General features: G+C 49.1%; 1 protein-coding gene across 3 annotated transcripts in view; it reads right to left on the bottom strand.

Moving 5' to 3' along the window:
• Positions 1 to 8,265, bottom strand: part of STXBP5L (syntaxin binding protein 5 like) — a 448,370-nt gene that overhangs the window by 117,653 nt on the left and 322,452 nt on the right. The window lies entirely within an intron of this gene.

Raw genomic sequence — 8,265 nt, 5'->3', positions numbered from 1 at the left:
GCTCCCATAGGCCTCCACAGTGAGGGAGGCAATGGGGCTGGGGCAGGTGCTGCACAGATGGGAGGAGCATGGGATGGAGCCGTGAGCGGCTTGTCCAGGGGACATAGGGAGCGGCTCCTGCCACTGCAAACACCCCAGGAGGGCATGGGGAGTGCATGCCCCTGGATCTGCATGCAGGGCAAGGGCAGGCTGTGGGCTAGGGCAGCACCGGGCTGTTCTTGGCAGGGGCACTGGGCCCCCATGTCCTGTTCTCAGCAGGGGCACACAGCCCCCATGTCCTCCTAGGGGTGTGCACCCCCCCCACATGGCTCAGTTCCATGCCGTGCCCTGGCGGCACAGCCCCTGCTCCAGCCCCAGCCCCACTCCCTCCTCCACTGCTGGGGGCAGCCCACTCCACCCTGTCTGCAGATCTGGGGGCACATGCCCCCCATGCCCTCCCAGGGTGCGCACAGCAGTGGGAACCACTCCCCCGTGGCCCCACAGATGAGCCACTTGCAGCTCTGTCCCATGCCCCGCCCTGCCGGTGCAGCACCTGCTCCAGCCCCAACCCTACTCTCTCCCTTACTGTGGGGGCCTCAATGTTCCCCCCCTTAAAAACAAAACAACAACAACAACAAAGGGATACAGGCGCTGAAACTGTCAGAAGGGGTACACTTATTAAAAAAGGTTGAAAATCCCCAAGCTATTTAGATAAAAGCACCAAAAAGATCCACTGAAGTGTGTGATCTATACAGATGCTGGGTGAGTTGGGTCATATTGATATGGTTCCTCTTCTGGGCATGCTTTGTGCTTGGTGCGGGGGCACACCAAGTTTAAAGTTAAGTGCCATTTTTTTCCATGTCTGTCAGCAGCCTGAATGGGCAAGTAATTCAGATTTATTTTCTAAGTGTCTCTGTGCAGATAAGAACTGACCTTGCATTGTAAGTTGAATCACATAAGCAAAGCTTGGAAGTTAGATGGTTGTGGTAACCCTAACCCACATATCTTTATCAAAGTAACATGAAAAACGTTACATAAGTTTTCAGCTGTTGAAAAAAGGTGATGGTGGGGGAGAACAAATCCCACTGAAGTATAAAGAGGAAGACAGTAACAGAGAAAGAGGAGAAATGGATCATGGGCAACAAAACCAGTCAGTTCAGGTTCTTATATATTTATTGATATATGATGGTTAATTTTCAGATGTAAATATAAGGCTATCCAAAAGTAACAATTAACACCTGTTATGAAGGATGCTCTAGACATTTGTATTAAATACACACCGATATTCTTTTAGGATTTGTGTGTGGTGATGAGCCATGGACCGTGGTAGCAAGCAATTTGGAGTCACCTCTCTCCATTGACATTTCCGAGACACTGGGTTTCAAGCAACCACAATACCTCGTGCAAAAACACCTATGCTGGCATCTGTACAGAGCTCTCTGGGCCCTCCACATTTGAGACCCTGGTCTCTAGGAAATTATCTATACTCAACATGTTCTATAATTTCCTACTACCCCTCTATTGCAAGTATGATCTCCTAGTGCTAAACAACAGTGGGAATGGTAGTGTGGGTTGGCTGCTGGGCCAGAGACAGAAATTACATATACACCAGCATAAGTGAATGGAAACCAGTTCAAATCTGTAACACAACAGAAATTCAGTGCACATAAACTGCTTTCAAAATGGCCAAAATTGGTTCAAGATAAACCTGGATGGATGTAGTATCAGACTTAACTAATTTAATTTACATTGGTTTATTGAACTTCTGTCCCAGATCCCCTCCAGATTCAAGTTAATTCACAGTCCCCCAGCATCCCAGGATGCTTTGCACCTCCCCCACAAACCCTCCATTGCAGGGTGGGTGAGCTACTCTTGACCCAAGCTGTCTGCTCCAGCTGAGCAGGGAGGTGTGCTCTAGCACCCCACCTGCTTCTCGCCTGGGCTACTGCAGGCATGTGGCTGCATTTCCAGAATCAAAAGTGAATGTCTGTTTACTTGCTTATCAGTTTAATCTATGCAGTTTAAATTATCCTGAGAAGACTGAATTGCTTCAACTTCAGGCTTTTTGACTGTCTGTACTTAGCCCTGATGTTTTTACTATGGTACTATTTAGACCAGTGTTAAACAGGGGTAGACAATACAGTGCCTATAAAACTGTGCCCTATCTACCATATTTGTTGGTCTTGCTGGAGCTGCATTGGTGCTAGAATACCTGTGGGAGAGTTGCAGGAAAACCCAGGGGCATAACTTTTAATTTTTGCACTGTGGATAATGGGGGGAAGGGAAAGGAGCTTTAGAAATGGCATGGGCTATTGCTACCTTAACATAAGCTCCCTCAGCATGGGCTACAGCAGTGGCACAGGCTCCCTGGGGGTTTGTCATTTTGGCATGCCCTCTGAATCACTGCCCAAGGGCTGGTGCCCCTTTGCTCCCGCAAGTTATGCTACTGGAAAAGCCTCAGGGTTGATAGAGACTAGAAACACACAACCGTGTACAGACTCTGCACAGGAGAGAGTTGCTAGCAAGATTGTAACACTTACGCAGTCAAAGGCAATTCTAGACAGGCTCTAATTTTTCAGCTTTCAATTAAATATGGATGCAATCAATTAAGGAAGCATGCTAAAATTTAGGCATCAATTGCCGCATTTACATGAAATTGACTGTGCAGTTGTTACTGAGTAGTCATTTAGTACTTGTGTATACAAGTACTAAATGACTGCACAGTAACCAGAGTTAGCGGTAGCATTGCTGAATGGCTTTTAGGTGATGCTGACTATGCAGTAGCTCATTACTACCGTGTACTAGTGTTGCATCACACTTCGTGCTACATGATGCTACTGCACAGTAGTAGTGAGCTACTGTACAGTCAGCATCTTGAGTACACGGCCAATGTGACTATGCCCTGCCTTTGTCTTATATGTAAGAATTATGCCTGATATTGGGGATTTCTATGAGTATCTGTTTCAGACTCCATTTTGAACACAGGACTTACTTGCTTTTATTAATGTCTTTTGCTGATATGTTTAGACCTTTTTGGAAAGGTTATATTTAAACTAGCAGGGAATTGCTGTCAAAAGTTTAAAAACCAGGTGACTGAAATTGAGGGCACCTTTCAGCTCCTAAATGAAAGTGGACTGGTTTTCAGAAGTGTTGAACACATGAAGATCCGCTAACCTTCCAAAGATTTTTTCCAATTTAATTAATCAGATAAATTAATGCAATGCATTTCACAATTCTCTAATAAAATGTGACAGACTTGAAGCTTCTCGGAGATATCTTATAAATACTACATATTGCTTTGGTTATTGGGATGTTTATGATATGAATATACTGTGTTAATTTAAGCTCTCTGGGAAAACAATCAGGAAGGAACAGGGGCTTAGCCACTTCAGCAAATGCTTAAAACCTGTTCACTTTCAGGATTTTCCCTTTACTGCCACCTTAGTCTGCTGGACTGATTCTGACCACAAACGGTAATGCCCAAAAAGAATAAAATGGTTTTAAGTCATTCTAGGGCAGGGCCAGGCAATTATTTTGAGGGCTGCTTGCCGAATTTTGGCAAGCTGTCAAGAGCCACATGGGTAGCCCCACCCCTCGACAGGTGCCCTGCTCCTTGGTCGCCATCTTGGGACCAGAAGTCCCACCCCTAACCTCTGACCTTTGCCACCAAAAGTCCCTCCCCTTGCCCCTGCAAGTACCCCTTTGGGGAAGAGGTTTACCATCTGAGTTACAATGATTCCCTGGACCAAACAGAAGTTCACTGTTGGTTCCAAGGTGAGAGGGGAATCTAGCTGCTGGCTGTGAGCCTATAGCCAGTTTCCCCTAGCAATGGCCCTTCCTCCCTCCCTGCTGGTCCCTGTTTTCAGAATGGGAGGGGGGAAAGGGATCAAAGGGAGCTCATTCAAGGGGTTCCCCAGCTGGCACTGGAAGGTGGGGTGGGTGGACTGGAGCCTTCCCACATTGGGGGGGGAAGGGGGAGGGTCAAATAAGGGTTCAGATCCTCACCCAATCAGCCATTTTTTAAGTGGTCTGCAACCGTGCACTTGTTCATGGCTACAGACCACTTTCTGCAGCCAAATCAGATGAAAATGATCATTTCAGCCTGTGCCTTCTGTGGCTATTTCTTGATCATGTAAAGGGCATTTTTCGCAGTTACATGTCAAGGGAAATTATATTTCTGGACAGACAGCCTTGTGCACATGGACAACTGTGCTTGGCTACCTAGTCACACAGACTAAGATACACAGTAGTGGTCATGGCATATACCTGCACACCTTGTAGACATATAATAGACTTAGGTGTCTGAAAATGGAATGTTCCAAAACCCAGGACTTAGCATCAGACACACAAAATGGCTCTCTCTGTGTCCCTCTTTTGCCTCATAGCTCAATGGCTAGGGCATGCATCTGGAAGTCTGGGATTTGAGGCCCTCCTCACTCAGCAGGGTCTTGAATCAGTCCCTCTCTCAATTCCCAGCAGAGCATACACAGCACCATGGGACAGGGAAGCCATTACATACAGCTTCCCCTGGTGCTCTTCTTAAAGTGAAGTCACTAACAGAGTCACTGGAAAAAATGGATGGTGGGCATAGGGCAGTGGGAAGTTTCTACCTCCCTGAAGACAAGTGTCCAGACTAGAAATCAGCCCATTCCCTTCCTAGCCAGCAACCACCACACACCCTCTAGCTTGCTTTCTTTTTCCTGTTCCCACACATCTCCTACATACCTCCTTCTTGTGGCTGTACAGGGGGCTAGCTTCAAAAACAACACAGGAGAAAGGGATGGCGAATGGATGATCTGTGGTATGTTGGTTACAACATGCTATGCTAGAAAATGAGAGAGACCTCGGTTCAAACATTTTGGGGGTGAGGGCTTAGGACTCAAGTCCCCTGGCCTCCTAGGTTAGTGCACTAGCTGCTCAGGTTTGGGGGGGAAGAGTTGGAAGCAAGCTCTCTCTTCGGTGCAGTTGCACATCACCAAACTGATCCACCTCTGACTCAGCATGGTCCATCTGGCTCTCAGCCAAAGCCCTGACTGACTGGCTAGGCCTGCACTCTGCTCGTTTTGCTTTACACCTTTTGGCTGAAGTGAAAGTGCCCTCCTTGCAGATGCTCTAGAAGACCACCTCCACACATGACAAACCTTCCCTATGGCAGCTCACTAGATAGATGCTCTCTACCACTGCCTGTTTCTCCATCTGTGGACAGTGATGAAAGTGGCAGGCCTGGCACTCTGCTCTCTCCCCATGTCCAATAAGACCAATGGTTGGAATCTGCTTTGAGATCCTGTCTGAGAAGGTATATGGACAGTCAAAACTCCTAGAAGGTTTCAGACTGGATAAATGGAAAAAAATTTTCACGTTTTATGTGGCCAGACTCTGGAAGCATGCTTTGCTGGTGCTTTTGACTCCAGAAGTCTTTCCTGCCCACCGCAGGGGAGCTGGACCTGATGATCGCATGAGGTCCCTTCCAGCCCTAAACTTCTGTGAATCTCTGTAAAATATGTCATCATACCCATGTCTCCACCACCTGCCTGGCATGACTTGGAGGAAATGCCTAAAGGCAGCAACACCAGAGCAAGCCCATCCAGCCTGCCGCACCCAGTACAAGCTATCCATCATTAAGGAAACTGATGACCTCCAGTGGCAGCTGCTGCATGTGGTCCTGGCCACAGGCACTTCTGTCTGTCACTTAGATCAAGTACTGTCTGCAGCCTGCTCTTTCTACAAGGAGGAGGAGGTGAAGCCTCTTTTCCATATCTTTCTGGACTGCCTCTGGCTGCAGCCGCTCTTTGCTGCCCTCAGCACCTTCTTTGATGACTTGGACTTCTCTGAAGTTGTGTACATTGTCTCTATTCTTTACTGAGTAGTCAAGGGGAATGTGACCTGCCTGGACAATTTCCTTCTCGGCTAGGCTAAGCTGGCAATTCTGAAAAGCTGCAGAAATCAGCACCCTTCAGCTCTTCTGTTTCTTGGTCTGGGTGCATGCACATTTGAATTTAGACACTTCACCTTGCCAGAAAACATGGACCAATTTGTTTCATGCTGGATCACTAAAGAGGCAATCTGCAAGGTGGAAGATGGATAGTTGATCCTACATGTGTAATCCCACGAGGGGTATGGAGGAGAGGGTTTCAGTCTCCAGTCACATGGTTCTCTGTCACTGACAAGTGTTGCATGCTCAGTCCCTCAGAGAGCTACATATCTTTCCACTTTTACCACTTGTTTTTAATATTTGTATAATAAAGTTTTAAAAAGTCAAAAAAATCCCCCATTCTCTCTCATTTTGTTGCCCAATCTGGGTGCATATGTAGTTGTTCACATGCACAGAATTATAAACCCAAGAACAGAATTCCTCTGGGCACATAGGTGCCAAAAATGCTGTGTAAATGACCAGGAAAAAAGTAGAATGTCACAGGTAGATGATCATTAGGCATGTGCAAAATGGGCTGTATTTGATTTGGATTCAGATTCAACCCACATTAGGGACAGTGATTTGATTAGTTGATTCAGATCACTGTCCCCGATTTGATTTGGCCGAATCCGAATCTGAAGATTTGATGCCGATTCGGCCAGACACAGTTTTAAATGTTTTTTCTACATACCTCAAGGTACCAGGTGCGGCTCATGAATGCTGTGATGCTGGGGCAGATGCAGCACCCCACAGGAGCGTGGGGGGGTCCCTTGTGTGCTTGGCAGTGAACCCAGAAGTGGACCAAACTTTCAGTCCACTTCTGGGTCCACCAGAGAGCATGCTGGTGAGCCCTGGCTTGTTGATTGACCACAGGGGGACCCTGGGTGCCCCCCAGACCCAGGAGGCACCAGTCGCCAAGCCAGGGGGGCAGGAGGGAGGAGTCTCCCGCGTGCTCCCCAATGGACCCAGAAGTGGACTGGAAGTGCTTCTGGTCCACTTCCGGGTTTGCTGCCGAGCATGCTGGGGGGCCCCCCACGCTACTGTGGGATGCTCCGTCTGCCTCAGCATCACAGCATTGACGAGCTGTGTGGTACCTTGAGGGAAAAAACATTTAAAGCTGTGTCCATGCCTGAATCACCAAATCTTTCTGAATCTCTCCAAATTGATTCGGAGAGATTAAAGGGTCTCCTGATTCTATTCAGTTTGGAGATTCGACCACCAAATTGGGCCGAATCTCTGCTGAATCAAAACAAGGACCGAAGCTTCGTACAGCCCTAATGACCATATCTGGACATTTGGATGACCAGGAAAATAACAATCTCACCTGTAGTATATTGTTTAATTATATGCATTGACATGTACCTAGAAGGCACGGTCTGATTGTGCTGGACATATAAACAGGTAGTAAAATCCATTCACAACAAGGTTTTGAATGTGCAAAGGGTGTAGGATGAAGAAGTTGATCATGAGGCATCAAATCAGTTTTTGCACCTGGCAAGAAATGCTTTCTGCTTCCCTGAGCTGCACAGCTCCCAGAAGACACAGTGGGGTTTGCTATAATAGACTTCCTAAGCTGTGAGGACTGGGTCACCCCAGTGCTGTAGGCGGTGGAAGGCTGGGCTAACAGGGTTCAGCCACCCCAAACTCAGGGCACCGGGAAGGGCTGCTAGGCAGCCCAGCCACAGGCTCCAGGCATCCGCAGCAGGGGTGGGGAGGGTCACGCATGCATCCAGAATCACAGCCCAGCAGTTGGATCAATCTATTTGGGGAAGGGACTGTGGGAGGCAGATCAGAGCCCCAGTGGTGAGGAAGTGAGTGGGGCAGAGGTGGGGGTAGGTGGGGCCCGGCTGGACCAGGCGGTGGGATGGTCAGGGCCCGCATGGCTTGTCCAGGGTGTGGGGGGGCTTCTGCCATTGTGTGCACCCCAGTGGGGGCCCCAAGGGTGCATGTGCCGACCTTCTGTGTGTAAGGCAGGGGCAGCTGCCGCTAAGCACTGCACTTTGTTCCCTGCTGTAGCTGCTGTGGGAGCAGCACTGCACCATGTGCCTGCTGCCACTGGGTTGCACCATGCCCCTTGCCTGCCCCATGGTGGGATGCATGTGGCGTCACATGGATGTCAGGACGGGGGAGTGGTCCGCAGCGGTGGCTGCCTCTGCTCCATGCAGAGATGGGGGGGGCGTGTGGGCCTCTGCCAGGGTGTGCGCAGCAGTAGGAACCCCCCACCCCGTGCCCCTGGATGAGCTGTCCGGACTCTTGTTGTCCTGCTGCCAGGCTTGGCCAGGGCCCTGCTCACCCCAGCCCCAGCCCCTGCCCCCGCCCCACTCCCTTTGCCACAACTGAGGCCTTGATCTCCCCACCCACAGCCCTTTCCCCCC

This window comes from Gavialis gangeticus, unplaced genomic scaffold (assembly GCF_001723915.1).
Source record: "Gavialis gangeticus isolate Ggan-Ray unplaced genomic scaffold, GavGan_comp1, whole genome shotgun sequence".
NCBI classification, from domain to species: Eukaryota; Metazoa; Chordata; order Crocodylia; family Gavialidae; genus Gavialis; species Gavialis gangeticus.
This window is presented reverse-complemented; position numbering and strand designations above follow the sequence as displayed.